Here is a 21,567-nt window from a genome sequence, read left to right on the forward strand (position 1 = left end):
TGATGTGAAGGGCTGCTGTGTAGAAGTCATGCCACTCAGGCAAAAAGGGAAGCCATTGGTTCTTCCTAATTTGAGGCTCAAAGTGGTAGTGGAGGTGGTGAGAATGGCCTTGGACGCAGTGTACTCACATCGCTTTGTGAACTTTGCATATGGTGGGCAAGCAGGGATGGGGCAACATACTGCTCTGGGATAAATCATGAATTATGTGACTGATCCAACTTGGTGGTTCATCCTTGCATTTGAGAAAGAGAAGTTTAATTCAGAAAGGGTATGGAAACTTAATTCCATTTGATGAAGAAGATGAAAATAAATTGCCATAATCTTATGTGGACAAAATTCTAGAATTATATATCCAGTCTAGGAGCTTGAATGCCATACATGAGATTTAACCTTATGCTCCACTTGAATGGCACTGATTTTTGCTAACTCCTACACATTCAACTGGCAACAATATAGAAAATTTCAAGCAAATGCAATTGGTAGTTGTGAAGCTGAATTTGACAACCTTTATCGGCATTCATCCTGCCACTGTCAAAATGGAAACTTTGAAATAGGGCATTAACATCCAGCAAGTTGTAGAGGGAAGGTATTTAAAAAAATGTATTGTAATATACTGACCCGGTTTGTGTTTTTATCCAAGCAAACTTTGCCAGGCGAAATGAAACTTTTGTGCATTTGTATTTTGTGCTCTTTTTGGAGTTTTGTGACTTCTCAATTTTGTTTTGCATTTTTGAACAATAATGGATGCTAAAGAATTTCTAAAACTACAATGCAATCAAATCTGAGAATAAATGCAACTAATAAAGGAATGAACACCAATAACTGTTAAATCTGATCTATTGTCAATTTCTGAAAACTTCTGAAAATGATAAGTCTATACAGGAAGTACCAGATATATTTAGCAGCAATTAAATTACTCTTAGTACACTAATATATGATGTTTCTCCTCGAATGTACTTGCTAACATCCACATATATAGGCCCTTAGAGTGATCTAATGACTGAAATTTCATGCTCAGCCCTTACTGTGAGTCAATCTGCTGTATCTGGTGAAGTAACGTCGTGTATTGGCTTTAGAACTTCCTCATTATTGCCAAGTCTTAACCCGCAGGCATTTCCTAGCTGCCCAATCTGCTGGAAATTGATTAGTAAACCTTCAATTTATACTTGGAGTCTCTCCTATCCCATATCTAGAACGCCATCTGTGTTCTCTATGTCAAATCAGAGCTGTATGGCTACCAGAATGAGAATTTATTCTTTAGTCTGCAATCAATTAGCACTTCCTTGCATTTTGGTGGTAGCAACCCAAATTCCTCCTAAAGGGGTCTAAATTTGAATCTTCACTGACAATCTTCACCTGGGATGATCTTTAACATCTGTAGGCAAGCTTCCAATTGGCAGTTTTTATTCCCAATTAGCCCAATTTGATGTATAAACCCTGCAACTAAGCTCTTCACACAGCTGTAATGTAAAAATTGAATGTCTTGGATGATGGGAAATGATTTCCCTCTCAGCTTTTAAATCAATCTTCCCTCCAAACCCATATTCAAACTATTTAGGGTTTCTTCTTAATTATCAATAACATTACAGAATGTTTATTTTAATTTGTTTTCCTCTTCAAAAGAATTTGATCCATACAAAGGGGCGTTTACTCATTGAAGTTTTAAGATATAATATAAACTTATAACCACCTAGGGGGAAGTAACATGGTGGGGGGAACTTATTATTATTTTAATAGTGCTTATACTGAGCACTTTATAATAATTTTATTAATTCCACAAACTATAGAGATTATTAAATTTTTCATCAATACATCATACCTCACTGATGTGACCTCCAATCTGAGTTACGTCCGAAGATGGAAGTCCTCTATTGTTGTCCGACCGCCCTGAGATGACAGGCAGTTCCTCCCCAGTATTTAGGAACTCTCCTAGAATTTAGAAATTATGATAGACATATCCAGGATGATCCTGGAAGTCCTTTGGTACATCCCTGCTAACTCCATGTTCATTCTGAGAAAATAGGCACTCCTAAAATCTAGGAAACTGTCCAGGAATGATCAAACTAGCTCCAAAACCCCAATATGTTGGCATATCCCCCTGAGAGGATTCCCTATCCATCACATTCACCTACAGGACCACCGCTAATAGGCCAATCCTCCTAGCTAGTACTAAAAGTCTAACACTAAGTGAGGTGTAAAAATGAGGACATTACAATCCCCTCTCCCCAAAGATTGCTTGTCCTTATGCAAGCCCAGTACAATCTCCAACTAATAAGCTGATCCGAACTGGTGGCAAGAATGCTCCTAGGGTTCCAAATCATCCCTAAGTGGAAACCACCACGCTAACGCTGTGCCACTCGGATCACAATTGAGATCCCATCGCACAAAGCCACAAAATCTCCATGCTCAAGCTCCCTCAAATCAATCTGAAACATCTATCAGTGAAGAAAGACCAACCAAGGAATGTGATAAACTCTCAGTGGTCAGTGAGTCAACTGTAATGTCTCCTAGCACTGTTGTCATGATCTCGGCCAACCAAACTAAAGGTGCCAAGTCATCATACCAATACCGATCTCAAAGGAGATGTAGTGCTGCTTTCGAATAGACACACAAAATTCCCAGTGCTCTCTGCTAGGGAGAACAAATCATGCCTAACAATGGAAGTGTCCATACAAGAGCATGGCAACTGACTCTTGAGTCCCTGCGGCCTGCAACCTCCATGAACCAAAACACCCAGGTACCAAGGGAGTCTCTAAGTGACCAACAAATATATGTTCCTCACCAATCAGAAGTCACAATCTGACTGCAATGCATGCTTTAGGGTTCCTCAATCATAAATTGCAACAACAAACTCATGAGCTAACTAAATCCCCAAAGTGTGTGAGCCAAATGTGAGAGTCTCCGTATACCACAATCTATAGGGTAAAGCAGCTACATATCCTGTGTAAGAATCATCAACTCCATGTAACGAGGCTGTTACCAAATCATGGTGAAAAGGCATATGGCTTCTGTCATAAAAAACAGAATAGTCATCACATATTTGAATCATGTCTTCACCACCTCTAAATGCACCACCATTGAATATTTCATGCCCAACACTTCACCTTTGAGTGCTTACACTTGCAGTCTCTTTTCCATGTGTCCCGTCTTGTGTAAGGGCTGTGATCTCATGAAAATGGAAAGGTGCACTAATCCTGCCCAAAATCAGAACTGTGAGAACTCCTATGTTCCCTTTGGAGTCGACTAACGCCACCGATTTTTTATTTGTTTCATGTTTCACCCAAGTGTTTAGGGGTGGGAGTGGCTTCAAGAAGACTTCATAAATAGAAGTCTCAAGGCTGCAAAGTGTTTCCTTGTGAGGCCCTTCAATCCTTTCTTCAGCCTTCCTTATCATGTTGTATTGTGGTAGTAGCAGCTAAAAAGGGCTGATTATCATGATCAAAGTATGGAGAGTCCACAACATTTGCAAATTCAAAGAGATAGCATTTGCAAGTTCAAAGAGTGGCTGTTTATGAATCATGTCAATACACACCTCAAACAAAGGGTTATCAACGAACCACAATAATTAACCTTCTTCATCAAACTCATGCACAAACAAGCCCCCATCAGCACAATTGTGGATAGATTCATTTGCCCCATGCTCCTCTTCAACAGCTACTGCAAAATCATCCCAAAGGTGTTCAGGAATTCTACCTTTTTCCTCCTGTTTAACATCCTCAAATTGACTACCAAATGTGGAAGTCTCAGCCAGCTTTTTAAATTCTTTTGTAACAGGTGCTTCCTCATAACGAAGCACAAATTTGGGGCTGCTGTTCCAAAAAAACTGAAAGGAAGTTTTCTACATCAGCACTGTTATTAACACCCCTCTTTATGTCTCCCTGGTGACAAATAAATGGGACTGTAGTACAACCATTAATCCATCCAATACAAGTGAGACCTATGTCATAGATAGGATCCATCACACCCACATTGCTGATTACTCTGTTCAGGAGAAGTGTTTCCTAAACAATTTTGTTCACGACATTTGAAATTTTCTGAGTTTCTTTCACATGTCTGACCATCATCCAACTCAACAAATCCCAAACAAAGATTTGATTTCATGACAGAACAAGGTGGAGGTGATGAAGCAATGGTATACTCAATTAGAGAAAAACTAAATGAATTCACACTTCCTTGCAGATATTCTGTCATAGCAGGTTCTATACTCTTAACAACGGAATCTTCTTCAATCTTCACCTGCTTTTCCCCTAGAAGCAAGTGAGTGAGCCCAACACTATCACTAGCTCCATAGAAAACATTAAGAGATTCATCATGCACATCCTCAACTATTGCTTTTCCTTCTTTTTGCAGTACAAACTCATCAATGCTGGGGCATGTATGTCGTAGAATTCATCAGCAGCATTCTCAGGCTCCATAACTGTAGTTTTCATATCCTCTTAAGTCTTATCGAGACAATAGATCAAGAGCTATCATACAATATTCCCTCATCGTAATTCTGTCTTGTAGCACAATCTCGTATGGTAGTTCATAAAGCTATTGAAGGGTAATTCTTCCTTAATACCCTGTGGGAGTGTGTCATATTCCTCAAGCATACTGCAAATTTCTTCTCTTTTCCTCATGTGAACCCATTGTCAAATTCTGAATTTTCCACTGAGAGCTCCGGATGGTAGGAGTAATTGTGCTCTGATACCACTGGAATACACTGCCCTGATTTGAGTTTTTATTTAAACAAACTTTGACAGGTGAATTGAAAAATTCGTGTTTTGTGTCTTATGCTCTTTTTGGAGTTTTCAGTTATGTGATTTTTCAATCTGTTTATGATGGATGCTAAAGAATTTCTAGCACTACAATGCAATCAAATGTGAGAACGAATGCAACTAATAAGGAAATGAACACCAATAGCTGTTAAATCTGATCTATTGACAATTTCTGAAAACTTCTGAAAATGGTTAGTCTATACAGGCCGTACCAGATGCTTTAGCAACAATTAAATTGTTCTCAGTACACCAATATATGATTTTTCTCCTCCAATGTGCTTACCGGCATCTACAGATATAAGCCCTTACAGTGATCTAATGACTGCAATTTCATGCTCAGCCCTTACAGTGAGCTGATTTGCTGTATCTGGTTAGGTAAAGGCATGTATTGGTTTCAGTAATTCCTCATTATTGCCCAGTCCTAACCCCCAAGGCCCTCCCTTGTAGCCCAATCTGCTGGAAATTGATTGGGAAACCTTTCAATTACACCTGAAGTCTCTCCTACCACACATCCAGCACCCCATCTGTGTTCTCTATGTCAAATCAGTACTGTATGGCTCCCAGAATGCTACAGGAGCTTAGATCTGCGTTGAGAATTTATACAGGAGTCTGCAATCAATTAACACTTCCTTGAGTTTTGGCTGTAGCAATCCAAATTCTTCTTAAATGGGTCTAAATTTGAATCTTCACCAATAATCTTGCCCTGGGATGATTAAACTTCCAGTTGGGAGTTTCTGTTCCTGATTTGATGATAACCCCCGTAACTAGCCTCTCCACACAGCTGCAATGTAAAAATTGAAAGTCTTGAATGATGGGAAATAATTTCCCTCCCAACTTTTAAACCAAACTTCCCTCCAATCCCATATTTGAACTCTCTAGGGTTTCTTATTAATTTTCAATAACATTAGAGAACGTTTATTTTTATTCACTTACCTCTTCTACAGACATTGATCCATGTGAAGGGGCCTATAGTCATTGAAGGGGCCATTTTTAAAGATATAATATTAACAAATTACCACCTAGAGGGAAGAGCCATAAAGGGGGCACTTATTATGTTAATACTTCTTATAATAAGCACTTCATTATTATTTTATTAATTCCATAAACTATAGAAATGATTAAATTTTTCATCAATAATTCATACCTCACTGATGTGGCCTCCAATCTGAGTTCTGCCTATAAAGGGTGGTCTTTTGCTGTTGTCCAACCATTGTGAGATGACAGGCAGTTCCTCCCTAGAATTTAGGAACTCTCCTAAATTTAGGAACTGTACCAGACACATCCAAGATGATCCCGGAGATCATCTGGTACATCCCTGCTCAGCCCTAGAAAATAGGGACTCCTAAAATCTAGGAAACTGTCCAGGACTAATCAAACTGACTCCAAAGACCCCATATGGTGTCATAGCCCCCTGAGACGGTTCCCTATCCATCACATTGGCCTACGGGACCCTGCTAATAGACCAGTCCTACTAGCTAGTACTAACACTAAGGGAGGTGTAAAAATGAGGACATTACATGTATCCATAATGTGGAAGCATATACAAGGCACGTGAACTGCTTGACAAAATGCCCAAAAGAGATATCATCTCATGGAAGGCGATGATTAGAGGAAATGCACAAAGGGACTTCTTGAATGTGCATTCTCAAACTGCTAGTAATCTAAAAGGCTCAAAAAATTCAATTTACCCCAAAATGAAAGGATTCTAAAAAGTTCACATCATAGTGACTGCAACAATTCCTTTTTAGATTGAAATTATAATTTTCAAAAAAATCCACACAAGACGTTCTTAGATTAGCCTCACTCATTCTTCAATTAAATTTCTTTATGTTAGCCCAGAAAATTTTTAGACAAGGAAACAAACATTCAAATTCTGCCCTGGCATTCCTGAAAAGCAGGGGAATTCAGAGGAAAAAGAACATATTAGTGCTATTCATTTTTCAGATTTTTCTGCTTCCATCTCACCAAGATGGTTCTTTACTTCATTGACTTGATCCTTTTTGCTAAGCATTCTGCCTGGTCTGGAGGTACATTGCGCAGCAGACTGGTAAATAAAATCAAGCCAAAATAAAAGTCTCCAATTTCATAAATTCTGCACCATTTTGCGACTCAGTTGATATAGTTTACAACAACTATGTGCTGTGAAGATAAATCATTAATCTATTTTGTGCACCTGAAAGAAGATATCCCTAGGAAACCTCATGGCCTTGCTAGTCCAATAAGCAATTGTCAGGAGATGTGTTTGGAACATAATGCTTTCTCAGGTCTATGTTCAAGTCTGCAGAGCATGTCTCCCAAGGATGCACGTGATTTCTCATTAGGAATACTAATTCTCTCTCGATCCATACCCAATAATATCCATTACAAACAAAACCTACCGCCATAATTACTAAATTTTAAAAAATTATTCACTAACCCAACAAACTTGCATCATTTAACCATGAAATTCAATTTTACATGTACAGAATTGGTTGTGTCTATCCTCTAGATGTTGACTCCAAAATGAGCAAATTCCATTCCTTACTAAAATTCAGTTTTCATATTCCTTATTTTTCTCTACAGCATATCAAATCATATATATATATATATATATATATATAGAGAGAGAGAGAGAGAGGGAGGCATAGCCATCGCACATTCTTTTGGCGCAAGTGCTAGTAATAACTTTAATTTATTATGCATTTCATATTATCAAGAGCATTGGGCTGGCCAACTCAATTTAAAATTGGAGACATCACATTGTTGGTATGAGAGTTCATTGTTCACATGCATTTTAAATTTGGTAGGGGTTCTCTAGTAAGGATTAGACCCAGAGCATTTGTAACCATGATCATAATATAAGGAGTCAAGCACCATGACGAGAAGATATGACAGTGATTGGACACCTCCAAAAAAAGGTAACTATCATAAATTAGCTTCCAATACAATCCCACACTCCCTTCACTCCAAAATCAGCAATCATGACTACAATGTGTGCTTGATGAAGCAATTTCCATCAAATGGCTTTTCGAGGAGGCATAATAGAACAGCGATTGAAGAAAGTTTTGGAAACCAAGTCCGGCATCCTTCTCTAAGTAGTGCAATGGCTCCATGGTGATGAATTTTTATAACCAAACAACCGTTACAAAGTCAAATCAGAAATTGCATCAATGCTTGTAGAGATTCTCCTAGATTTGGGAGAAGTCAGGTAGGTCATCTGCAAGTTGGGTACTGCTCCAATAAAATGCAAGTCTTAGAAGGCTTGAAAATCATGTTGTAGGAAACCATCACTGAAGTCGGTCTTCCCCTAGGCCCCTAACGTACCTTCATCTTGACTGGTTTTACCCAAGGGAAGAATCAAAAAAAGGAAAAAGTTTCCAGGAAGCTGATATACTGAAACAAGCATAGGGAATCGAACAATTCAATGGTATGGAATGGATAGTATTCCTAGGCACTATAAGCTCCGATTGTAGTTTAACTAGTTTCTGTTCATATAAAATTTTAGGGCACTTTCATATAATATCAAAAGGGCAGAATTTATTTTCGGATCGGACGATTACTACTTCTTTTTTATTTTTTTTATATAGACCATTTGAAACGTTCTATGGAGATTTCTCTTAAACCCTATTCATGCTTTCAAAACGGATCTTCAGTACTTGACAGAATAGGTCAGGAATTTGCCCAATCAAGATTCTACAACTAAAGGAAAATAATAATAATAATTTATTAACGCAAAAAAACTCGACCCCAAGCCCTACCACTGCCAGGATAGCAGTTAAAAACTATTGCAGGGGAAAAAATGTATAAAAAGCAAGAGATCATATCACAAATTTTCCAACAATATGGAAGCGATTCAGAGGTCTGTAGCAGAGAAGAAGGAATTTACTGACTGACCAGTTACCATGAAGTTGTCGCGAAGCAATGATCCATGAGCATTCTCTCTCCCGCTCGCATTCCCACAACCTTGTGCCGCTTCAACAACAATAGCTACTGCTGCTTTTCAAAACCTCTTTCTTAAACTTGTTACTTAGCCCCTCCATTTCTCTGCATCATTATCTTATTTGAAATAAAAATGTACATGTTTGAATATAATTAAAGATTAAAAAGATTATAATAGAATTTGTTTTTAAATATAATTAAAGATTAAGAAGATTAGAATATCTTTTTTTTTAAATCAGAATTAAAGATTAAAAAGATTAGAATACAATTTTTTTTTTAATTATTAAGGTTAATAGTTCATATTTTTTTTTATTGAATTACATGCAATAGTAACTTTTAAATAGTCAATCAAAATCGAGAATTTTTAAAACATATGTCTATAAACTATAGTTTAAAATTTTCCATCTATTTAAATGATTTAAACAAAATAATTTATCTTCTCATTAGAATTAATTAGAATTAGAACAATAATAGTAAGGAGTAAAAATTTTATTTTTTTACATTCTACTTTTTATACATTAATTAGCTCATGTCATCTTTAGAACTATTTTAAGCATAAAGATCAAATAGTAATTATATCAATAAGATGACATGTTGAGTATTTCCTTTATATGAAATACAACTTAAATTCTAATATTTTTCAATATAATTTTATTTCATTTTTAGTATTTTATATTATTATGTTAATTTTCTATTTTACTTTTTCAATTATTGATTGTGAACTAGAATATTTACATAAATAGTTAATGACAATAATTTTATATATATATATATTAGATTTTATTTTATTTATAATTATTTATTTATTAAAGTTTATTTAATAACATTATAAAAACTTTAAGAATTACACTTTTACATTCTAAAAAATCAAAGAAATTGAAATAAAAATTAAGCAATTTTTACATTCGAAATTATAGTAGTAAATTTTAAACAATATAAAGACAACAATTGAAATATTTTGTTATGAATAGAATAATTATATAAAGAGTCTCCATCCCTATTTTTATACTCTATAAATTATCAACAATGAACTTGTAAATAAATAATCACTTTATTTTTAATAATAAACAATAAATGATTTGATAATATATTTATTAACTTTCTAAATTATTTTATTTTTTATAGTTATATTGTAAGAGTGTGCAAAATAGAAGGCTTACATTTTTTCTATTTTAGGATTCTATGTACTCATTATCAATGAATAATCTAATTAATCTCATATTGTATTCATACACAATAAATTTTGGAAATAAGAATGTTGAAGATGACTTTTAACTCACCTAGTTGTTCATGAACTATGCGAATTGTCTATTTTTCTCTATTCTTGTATTATTTTCTTATAACTTATTTATCTTTTATATTTCTTGTATTTTAAGGTGAATTTGGTGCTAATATACCAGAGCACCATCTTATCTGAAGCAAGATTTTCTATTTAATGCAAATAAGCTAGTTTTGCACTATTTAAACCATAGCAAGTCACTCACATTAAGATTTAGCATAGACCGTCTCATGTAATTATCAATGCCATTGACAAAATATTTGAATTAAGATTATGATTGCAATAAGACTTTGTATCTAATGCAAGTAAGTTAGTTTTACATTGTTCAAACAATAGCAAGTCACTCAGATCAAGAAAAAACATAGACTGTATCATACAAAATTTATCAATGTCATTGACAAAATATTTGAATTAAGATTCTGATTGCATACATTATAGACATGTACTGTTGTAATGTATGTTGACGTCTAGATAGTCAGTACTTTTTTAGCACCTGAAATTCTTTTGAAAGTTACCATTTAATATATCTTGAATGGGAACATTGCTACTTCTATTTTGGTTAAACTAAAAATTCAAATGACAAGAACTATGATGCTTGCATCTCTTGTTAGATTTTTGTTGTGCTTGTGAGTAAAATAAGATTATGAAAACAATAAGGTGATTAGGCTAATTTTAAAACTCAAAATTATTCTCAAATCAAACTACATGAACTATCAATTTAAGCTTACATGAACAACCAATTTAAAAGCTTAAGTTGAAAGAAATTATAATTTAATATCTTTCATAGTTGAGTAGTTGCAAAAGTGGGCAAGAGTGTACATTTTTTGTGAAGTGTAAGAAAAGTACAAAATTGTTCTAAATAAAATATATACTTCAAATTATATGAGATTTTATTTCTCATTCCATCCAAAAGCTTAATTGAAATAAATTATACTTTTCTATCTTCCATGGTTGAGTAGGTTGCAAAAGTGGGCAAGGATATGTCTACATCTTACAAAAATAAATTGGAAAGATTTCTTGCATCTTACAAAAATAAATTGGGAAGATTTCTTGCCTATTCAAAAGCAATTCAATTTTTTTTTTTTAAGATGGTGTTGATCTAAAGTAATCATTTTCAAATGCTTCTAAAAGCAATCCAGGAGATTGGACATAAAATTTATCATAAAAATGTATGTAAAACATTCAAGGTAAGCAAATTTTTACCTTTAAAATCCTTTAATTTTATAATGTTCAAATGGTTTTGCACTCTATGTTATATGCATTTGTGATTTTGGAATGCTATATGTAGTTCAATGTTTAGGTTTTAAAAGTATATTAAATAATTTTATGTTAGGACTCAACCTAGTAGACTACTACTTTTTAACACTTCTTAGTGACCTTGGACTTTTGTTGACTTGGTCAAAAACTTCTTGACCTAAGTTGTTATACTTGATGCTTTTTGTTTGTCATTAATATTGATATTTTATTAATATAAAAAATGAAGTTCATTAAGTTGGAAAGTAAGTTTCAAAATATCATTGTAGACATTGGCAAAAAATTGCTAGTAATAGACTTCGCTAAACATATCCCACACCATAATTATCGAGCTTTGTTATTTTTAACATTAACTTCTTAGAGGCATTCCTTGGCAATTCTATTGATTATATAAATAGAGACAATAGAATGACAAGGCCAATAATTACAATAGACTGATTATAGCCAGTCAAGACATCCTTACATAGTGGACAAAACCATGAACCGAAAGAGAGTGCCATGTGTTTGCTTGCAACCACAAATATTGCTTACCAATTGGCTTCAGCTAAAAAGAACTTCCTCCAATGTCGACTCTACAACCTTAAAGACCTACTACTAGTTGTGAGTGAGTGACCCTCTTGGAACAAACCCCTCTAGTCACTTCTAGTGGAAAATGATAGGAAATGTCTGTCTCCAACTTCTACAGTTCTAATTTCATCTGCATCCAAGCATCCTAGTTCTCATCCAATTAGCTTTCTTTCTAATTTTATCCATCAAATTATTGGGGTTACCCCATCTACCTTCCACCGAGCTTGACGATGGAATTACCCATCATCACATGGAAACTTTCCTTAAATGATTGCTCCCATAATCATAAAAACTCAAGGTCATACTTTAGACATTTCAACCTTCAAGTTATACATTTGTTTGAACCTACCATATTCAATCTTGGACAATGGTCCTTTCATAGCAGGGAGATACTATATCCTCCTTCCAATGATGGTGACATAAATCCATCCAATCAACTACATTCAAGTTAGTTGCATCATTTTATACTTGTTAAAATATTAAACATCCTAGACCCCTAATTATTTAAAATGATTATAGTAAATAAATCTAATTTTGAATTCAAACTTTCAAGCCATCAAGGCATCTAAAGTCTTCAAACCTAAAAACCCCTTCTTCTTCAAAGGACGACACTCACTTAAACAACTTGTTGGCCTCCTAATTCCCATTTATGCATATGTGGGAGATTTTAAAATTGTCCAAACTATTTAAAACTTCTCTGAATGCATCAACTACGAGTTGAAGGTACCAATACTTGATCTTGCCCTCTTGAATTGCTCTGATCATACTTAGGGAGTCACATTCCAAATGAATATGATGGTAAGCTAAAGCACCTGCCTAGTCAACAACTAGTAAAGTTTCTCTTCCCTCAACAACATTGTTCATTCCACTTGGTAGCTTCATTTCCATTAGAGCCATTGTGTTTCCAGAGTGATCTCTAATAATAACACCAATGCCTGATGCACCCCCACTCCTTGTAGCCTCACCATCAAAATTAATTTTGTTCCATCCCTCTAAAGGTTCTATCCATTTCACCTTTGATCTATCCAATTTGCACACACCTTGAACAATCCTATCAACTCTTCTAAATTTTAAACCAATCCATTTTGATTGACATTCCTAGTCTTATTTTGGAAAGGGAACATCAATTAGAGAATAGATGGAAGTAGCATTTACCACCTATTCAATAATAAGGTTAACCCTACATACTAATCTCTCCAGAGACTCCTTTTTATTCTAAAAATTTGGCCTATTTCTCTCCTTCCACAATTCCAAAATAATGAGTGAAGGGTGACACTTTACTCAGGAAAGAGAACATAGAATGTAGCATCTGGGTTGCCCATCTGTAAAATAAGTCATTTAGTGAGCTTGATAAGGGTCCATGCTAACCAAGATAGCCTTGGATCAATTTTCACATTTCTAATGCAACTTTACAATTCAATAAAAGATGATCTACATTTTCCTCCTTTACTTCACAAAGACAACATCTAGAATGATGTAGTACAATGCAAGAGAATCCCCAATGGAGATGTCCTAGCCCCCAGGAATTAACCACACAATGGAAACAATACAACAAGAAATAAGATCTGATACCAAACACAACTCTTTATTCATAAAATAATTGATTACATGCAATGTGTCGGGCTGTAAGACATTCCCAATTACGACCAAATACAAAGCAAGTGATAGTTCTACAAGATCCTCAAGATCCAATCCAAACCATATCTATTCCAGATCCACACTCTAGTAGAAACCTCTAAGGAAAATCTAAACTTGTGCTCACAAGCCACCAAGCAATCTCCTTGTTTCCCAAGCCACAACTACTAGCTCTTCTCAAAATTTTCTCATCTACTTCATCCTCTTCTCCAAGCTGTATGATTCTCTCTTAAGACTCCATAAGACCCTTTACTTATACCCAACTAAGCCACAAGTCAACCTAGTATGTTACAAATTAAACAAACCCTTGCATTAAATGCATATTTAAGCCAAAAGTCAGCTTACAGCATAGTTTAAATACATACAACCAAATTAAATGCCAAGGGCAACTTACACTAGAAACCAAACACAAACAACTTAGACAAAGCCACAACCAAGACATGATCAAGCATCAAAAAACCACTTTTGAGTATCAACAACTATCAAGTTCACTTGTCACATGAAGGAAAACTCAGTTAACACATGCACTCACTTAATACTAGAACTCAGTTAACACTAAAAACTTGGTTGAAACTACAAACTCGAACTACGGGTTAACATTGCAACTTGATTAACATTGTAGGTTAGCACGGTAACTTAGTTAACACTGCAGGTTAATACTACAACTTGATTAACATTGCAAGGTAACACAAAAACTCGGTAAAAAATGCCAAGATGAACAAAAATTAAGGGTGGATTACAAGGCAACCCGGGATGCTCCTGCATCATGGAAGGACCATAGACTCCAAGATATTTCCTCTGATCATCAGTGAGGATTTGACCTTTAGTAACCAACCATGCAAAAGAGTTGCCTTTTTGGAGGCATTCCTTACCCCAAAACAAATTGATGAACCAATTTCCATATTGCAATACTTTCATGCACATCATGCAACTTCTTTGGGATTTTCATGCACATCATGAAGAAAATCGTGATTACTAAAATAAATTATTTGAGAGGCATAATCATTTCTATAGATGTGAGCCATTTTCTTTTCGAGCCCCCCATTATTTTCATGTAATTGTACACTAAGACTTTCCATAAGTTATCCTTTGAAGCACCTTAAAAAGTAGAATGCCTAGATATTTGCTAGGTAAGTGGCCCACTTTCATGCCCAAAATTTTGTTCATGTTATCTTGCAATAGGGAGTTAGTGTTAAAAACATAATCTTAGGTTTTAGCCAATTAACACATTGCCTTATAGCCTTGCTATATTTATCTAGGAGAGACTAGATAGCTCTTGTCTCCCTTATTGTGGTCACTCTAGCAAGGTATGTGTCATTTTCAAATTGTATACATGCTAGCGTGCCAATCCCATTCATAATAGTTAGGCCTTTTTGATTCCCCACTCTCCTGGACTTTGAAATTAATCTACCCAACATTTTAGCCATGATAATAAAAAGGAAGGGTGACAAGGGATCCTCCTTTCATAAACCTTTAGAAGATTCAAAAATTCCTTGATGATTGTCATTAACAAGAACTAAAAACCATGTAGTAATGTAGCTCTCAACCCATTGGATCCATGCCTGCGATAAACCAAATCTATCTAAGACCTTAGTGAAAAACCTTTGTTTACCTCATCAACTATGATTGGATGTTATTTCTACTACTCTCTCATACCATTTTTACTTCTATTTCCTTGTCCAACTCAAACCCCCTTATTTTAGACCTTCCTTTTAAGCTTAATGTCTCCCACCTTAAGCAACATGATTGTATTGATAGTCTCCTGACTATTTGTCAATCTAAACCTAAACCCTAACAAGACCTTTTTATTTCTTGGTGGGAAAGAACCATCAATCATTGTACTCTCTTTCTTCATGCGTATGGTTGAATGAATTCCAAATGAAAGAGACTTATATATTATGTTGAAGGTAAATTGCATGCAAAGAGAACCCTCCTTGCTACCAATCCCACTATCGTGATTCAATAAGCGATGGTTCAGGCAGAAAATCTCTTGCATAAATTTGAAGCTTATAAGAACAAATGTGCCCAAATTCATTCCCATCTACAATGGATTAAAGAAGGTGATAAAGGTTCAAAATTCTTATTCCACTTCCTTTAGCATCAACAGAAAAAGGAACATATTTCTACCATCAATAATTCTAAAGGTGTAATGAAAACTCAACATTGTGAAATCAGGCAAGTCTTCAACAAATATTATAAAGATCTTTTCATGGATGAATCTATTGGAAATATCCTTTTACCTATTATAGAAGAGAGCATATCCAATTGTATTCCCTGTAAAACAGATCCAGAGTATACTACCTTGATTGTCTCCTTACTATAGAAGATTTAGATGAGTCTCTTAGTGTAATGGATTTAGAGAATAGCCATGTAGTTAATGGCCTTCTAGTAGAATTTTACAAAGCTATGGGGCCTTACATTCAAGAGGACTTCTATTATGTTTATATTGAAGCCATCAAAATATGGTCTTTAGGTGCCTTTATTAAATAAGGTAGAATTAAACTCATCCCTAAAGGTAAAGAAGAGTACTCAGATAATGGTTGGAGGTGCATCACCCTTCTTAACACTTCTTACAAGATAATAGCCAAAGTCATGTCATAGAGAATCAAAAGCATTGCCCAAGACATTGTGAGACTTGAATAAACTAGGTTTCTTGGAGGTAGATTCATTCTAAACAATCTTCTTATTGCTTGGGAGACTATTCAATGGGCACATCGAACAACTCAGGATGCTCTGATCATCAAATTATATTTTGATAAGGCCTATGACCATATTTGTTGACCTTTCATTCTTAATATGTTCAAGTGGTTTAATTTTTATCCCATGGTCTATAAACATGTCAAAATGCTCTTCACATATGTAAATGCAAAAGTTGTGATTAGTGGTGCTTTGTCCCCTCAATTTCCTCTTCAAAATTCCATTTGTCAAAGTTGCTTGTTGGCTCCTCTCCATTATGTTCTTTTTACAGATGCTTTAGGATACCTTTTATAGCATGCCCTTTCTATCAATCTCATCAAAGGAATTTGTCTATTGGGAAACTCCATTGCTCTTAACTCACACTTTGTTGATGATGGTATGTTGTTTATATAAAATTTAGCTTCAAAGATTGTGTTCTATTTCAGGGTCAAAATTGGCTACGCATGAGGGTGAATTCTTCATGACTCACCCTACTGCTCCCCCTCCTTGAATTCTTTATGATTGGAGATAAGTGAAACATGGTTGTATCTCTAGACACTTGGGCATCCTATTTAGAATTGGAGTATCTCTTAAGGACATGTGGAGTTAATTTATAGCCAAAATAAAAAAGATATTTGTTCATTGGTCCAACTGCTTCTCTCCATGGCAGGATCCTCCTTTTTAGTCATGTCTATTTTTCATCTTATTGGCTTTGTTCTAAATCTTGTTATAATAAACTTACTAAACTAATCAGAAACTTTATTTGGACCAAATGGGGCTATAAGAAAGGCTACCCTATCACTTCTTGGTTGCATTGTATTCAATCGGAAGATAGAGGGGTAGGAATTGTAGACCCCTTTATGCAAGGGATTTGTCTTACTATCAAATGGTTGATTAGAGCCATTGAAGAAAATTCTCCTTGGAAATATTTAGTTAGACATTGTATCCATAGAGCTACAGTAGGAGGCCCTTGGAAATTAGTTAGTTAAAGGGACGAAATCCTTATAGCTTCTTACTTTAAAACACATGGCTCAACTCTATTCAACTCTATCTGGAGAGCTTGACATATTACTTATTACCCTTCTTTTAACCATGGATTGAGTTTTGCAAGGTCTTCCATTTGGTATAATTGACTTTTCTAGCTTGGAGTTATGCCCTTGGGCCTCATCCAACAATTCAAGCGTAAATCTCTTTTCAAATAAGTAATTCAATTTCTTAGTGATCTTTGGGATCCCACTATTTTCAATTGGAACAATTTGAAACTTCTTATTCTCTAATCTAATTTGTCACTTTCTGATAAACATATTATTGAAGGCATTCAACAACTTGTTCCTTGTCATGTGCTTAGTCTTCTCTTTGTTCCTAGTTATGATACCTGTTCTACTACGACTGGAGATGAACATCTACTCACAGCCTATGTTCTTTCCCTCTCAGGACCATTTACAGGAAACTTCTTCGCCCTCTTGCCACCTCTATTCGTTTATATTCATATTGGAATTATAGACTTCACCAGGAGAAGTGAAATAAAATCAATTAGCAAATTTGGAAATCAAACATTGATGCTTAAGCTCAACTTTTGGTTTGGAGGACCCTTCATGTGAAACTTCCCATTGGCAATTGTCTAACATTCATTCATCTTCCTCTAGCTTGTCCATTTTGCAGCAACCTCGAATCTATTAAGCATGTTTTTTGGTTTTTCTCTCATTCCAAATAATTGTGGCATTCTCTCTTTTGAACCCTCCCCACTCTTTTTTCTTTTAAATGGTCTTGTAAAAGTACACTTTTAGGGTGCTCTACAGACCATAATTTGATCATACCTATAGACAAGTTATCATTAAGTATATCTAGAATCTTAGATGTTTGGCCTTATTCTCCAATACTCACCACCCCATTTCTAGTAAGCTTCAAATGATTTGCTCCAATTTGAGTCTTCGTATTGCCCACATCTGATCCTTTATATATTCTAATTCAAATCATGCCATCAATCTCCATAATATCTAGGTTCAACTCCAGAAGTTTGAAGACTTTGTTCTGATTTCCAAGCACCCTTGGAAGGACATGTTGCCAATGCTTCCTCCTTTCCAAATATGGTTTTTTTATGCTAATTTTTTTTTTCTCTTTCAACGATAGTCGAGGTGGCTAGTCTATTATTAGCATACAAGGAGCCCATTGGATTTGTATTTGTGGTTGTTTATCTCTCCATCTACAATTTGCCCCTCTTGCTGCAACTTTTTCAAGCAATGTAACTAGTCCTTCTACTATAATATTTCTTTCAGTAATAGTTTATTTTACTCACAACAATCAAATTGTTGTTGATGTGGACATGATCTATGTTCAATATTTTATCAACATTTTGTGTTGTTTAATTTTTCCTTCATGTTGTAATTTATATTTATGAGTTTACATTTATTTACTTTATTGAACATCTACACTGAATTTGTAATTATATTGTATATATCTTATTTCATTAAAATATATATATATATATATATATTAATTATTATTATATGGTTGTTTTTTAGTGTTAGATTGATATCACAATGCCAGGAATGCAATAATATTTTTATGACACTTTCTGATGCAGTGACACAATATGAGGCTATGATGATTTATTGCATGCATTATGGAGATAAATGATGCAAAATATAATGTTATTTAAATCAAGAATGATTTTATGGGACTGGCCCACTAATGAATAATCTCGTGGTCTTACTTGGTCTACAAGATGAAGGTGGGAGTGTGGTTGAGGTAGAGGAGGCTAGTTCCTCCAAAGGGGTGAAATCGAAAACAATCTCATTTTTGAACACACTACTCATACATGAGTTATTATTAAAATAATGGAATCAATTAGTTAGATGAGTTTTATTTCTAACTTTACTTATTTGATTTCAAAATAGAGTTTATTATTTCTTATGAAATTACTTTCAAATGAAAAAATGATGGAATAGAATTTTATCTTGAGCATTAAAGAGGACATTTCTTAATAATAAAAGAATTAAACAATGAAAAATGAATGTTTTTAAATTTATTATTTAGTTTTAAATAAAATAATAATAGAAAGAAGATAAGGCAAGAGCCTACAACACATTGATAAATCGCAAGCCTCTTATTGAGGAGGTCTTGAGCTCAAATCTACTCAAATAATAATTAAACACAGTACATCATAAAATTAATCTTGACTTTGGCCTCTTATAGATAAATAATAATAATAATAGAAAGAAAGAAAGAAAGAAAGAAAGAAAGAAAAAAAAAAATTAATTTAAAAAAAAAAAAATATATATATATATATATATATATATATATATATATATAACTAAGGAAGTGTCTTTGCTACCTACCCAACAATCCATTTTGGGGGGAGCAATGCACACACCTATAGCACACATGCACCAAGAAAACTTGGGGCAATCTCAAATCCGAGACTATGGGGGTAACTCGTGACCTCGAGCTCGATCACTACACTAGATAGAGTGGGCTATTTTCCCAATAGAAAGAAGATAATTATAAATAAAATTTATATGTATCACAAAATCCTATGTTGCTAATGAAGAATGGATCTTTATAATCAAACTAAAGGTGGAAGACACTTTTAACTAACTAAACTTTTCATACTAAATCTAAGGCATGATGGACTTGTGTGGGTAAGAGAACTCTCTGTAGATAAATAATATAAACAAAGGTATAGAGACAAACAAGGTGGGGGGGGGGAGTGGATAAATTCTGGGATTGATAATAAAAAGTCTCCACACATGTTGGACAAGTTTTTTAAATTTTATTTTTCATTGGAGTGGACAAATTATCTAGAGTATACATTTTCAAGTTGATAGGTTCCAATTCAAACATTTTATTATGTGTTGTAGGAAAAGCTTCTGATTCAATTGTCTGTAATTTTGGTTGCATATTGTTGTCTGAATTTGTTCTGCTTTCATATCCTATCCATGAAATTATTTTTACCAAGCATTATGTCCATACTATTGCAATTCTCCATTATAGGTGAACCATGGAATGATCAACATTTATTTGCGTATGACATGTGGCTATGACAGTGTTTTATTCATGCTCTTCGTAAATTTTTAACCATATACTTTAATACCCATATATCTTTTGTTGCCAAATTTCTTGAAATATGATTTCTTAGTAGAGTGCGATAGAATTGTTTGAGTTAATTTTGTAAATATTTTGATTTAATTTCTCCTTATCTTATATAGTCTATAAAAAATTGAATCTAATCAAATAAACTATCACCATATTTTATCATAGATCTCATGACTAACTTAAATTTAGAAACAAACCTTCATGATATCCATCTCTATATCATTTTCCTTACCAACACAAGAAAATATCTCATGTTTATAAATATGACTAGCTTTTACATAACAAAATTCTAGATTTCTATAGTATTTATTTTTGGGTATTTTCCAATCACAACTCCTTTTAAAAAATAAAATTAATGTATAGAAAATGCAGTTCATACACAACATGCTTTTAATCTATTTTTATTTAGTTTACACATAAGGAAAAAAAAAGATGACTATATATCTCTACGCGCACGCATGCGCGCGCACGCACACACACAGAATGACTATATATATCTATGCACACGCATACACACATGCACGCACTCACGCACACACGTGTGTGTGTGTGTGTGTGTGTGTGTGTGTGTACATATATACATACATTGATGTAATGCAAAACAACCACACAGCGAAAACACAAGAACAAGAAGAAATAATGAAAGATATGATACCAAATTAGGAGAATCCCCAAAGGAGATGTCCTAGCCCCCAACTATACAACCATGCAGTAGAAAGATAATAACAAGAAGCAACAATGCAAGGATAAGGAGCAATAATGCAAGATCTGATACCAAATCATAATAATATATTCATAAAATATAACTGATTACATGCAATGTGTCGGGTTGTAAGGCCTTCCCAATTACAGCTAAATATAAAGCAAGTAATAGTTCTAAAAGATCCCTCAAGATCCAACCCCAAACCCTGGCTACTAGCCCTTCTCAAAATTCGCTCTTCCAAGCTCCTCTACTTCTCCTTGTTGAATGATCATGCCTAAAGACTTTCCCACAACCCCTACTTATACCAATCGAAGCCATAGGTTGGCCCATAACACAAATTAAATACAAATACATAAATTAAATGCCAAAGTCGGCCTCCTACAATAATTAAATTCCCAAAATTGATGTCTTAGTAAAATTGTGATATCTCCTAGCTTCGAATGAATTAGAACTCGTGCTTCGAAGCGTAGATAGAAATCTAGGCTCTCTTCAATTCTTGAAATTTTTATCCTCTAACTCGTTATAGAAAATTAGTTACATGACTTGCAACAAGCACCAAATTTCTAGACCATGTCGAGCAGCAAAAGACCATGCCAAGTAACCAAGACCATGCCGAGCAACCAAGACCATGCTGAGCTCCCAAGACCATGCCAAGCTCCTAGATCATGTCGAACAACCATTAT

The 21,567-nt window shown here is 34.5% G+C and overlaps 2 protein-coding genes across 2 annotated transcripts in view; both read right to left on the reverse strand.

Moving 5' to 3' along the window:
* The window catches only part of LOC149571485 (uncharacterized), an 87,720-nt gene extending 78,964 nt beyond the window's left edge, over positions 1-8,756 (reverse strand). The window contains exon 1 of the mRNA XM_089813001.1: positions 8,631-8,756. The gene's annotated coding sequence lies outside the window, so the exon portion shown is untranslated. The remainder of the gene's footprint in view (positions 1-8,630) is intronic.
* LOC149571486 (ribosomal protein L6 family protein) overlaps positions 1-8,771 on the reverse strand; it is a 41,711-nt gene extending 32,940 nt beyond the window's left edge. Inside the window, exon 1 of the mRNA XM_089813003.1 lies at positions 8,638-8,771. The gene's annotated coding sequence lies outside the window, so the exon portion shown is untranslated. The remainder of the gene's footprint in view (positions 1-8,637) is intronic.
* Between the last annotated feature and the right edge of the window lie 12,796 nt (positions 8,772-21,567).

Source organism: Cupressus sempervirens, chromosome 2 (assembly GCF_028749045.1).
Source record: "Cupressus sempervirens isolate cs-2001-9-10 chromosome 2, ASM2874904v1, whole genome shotgun sequence".
NCBI lineage: Eukaryota > Viridiplantae > Streptophyta > Pinopsida > Cupressales > Cupressaceae > Cupressus > Cupressus sempervirens.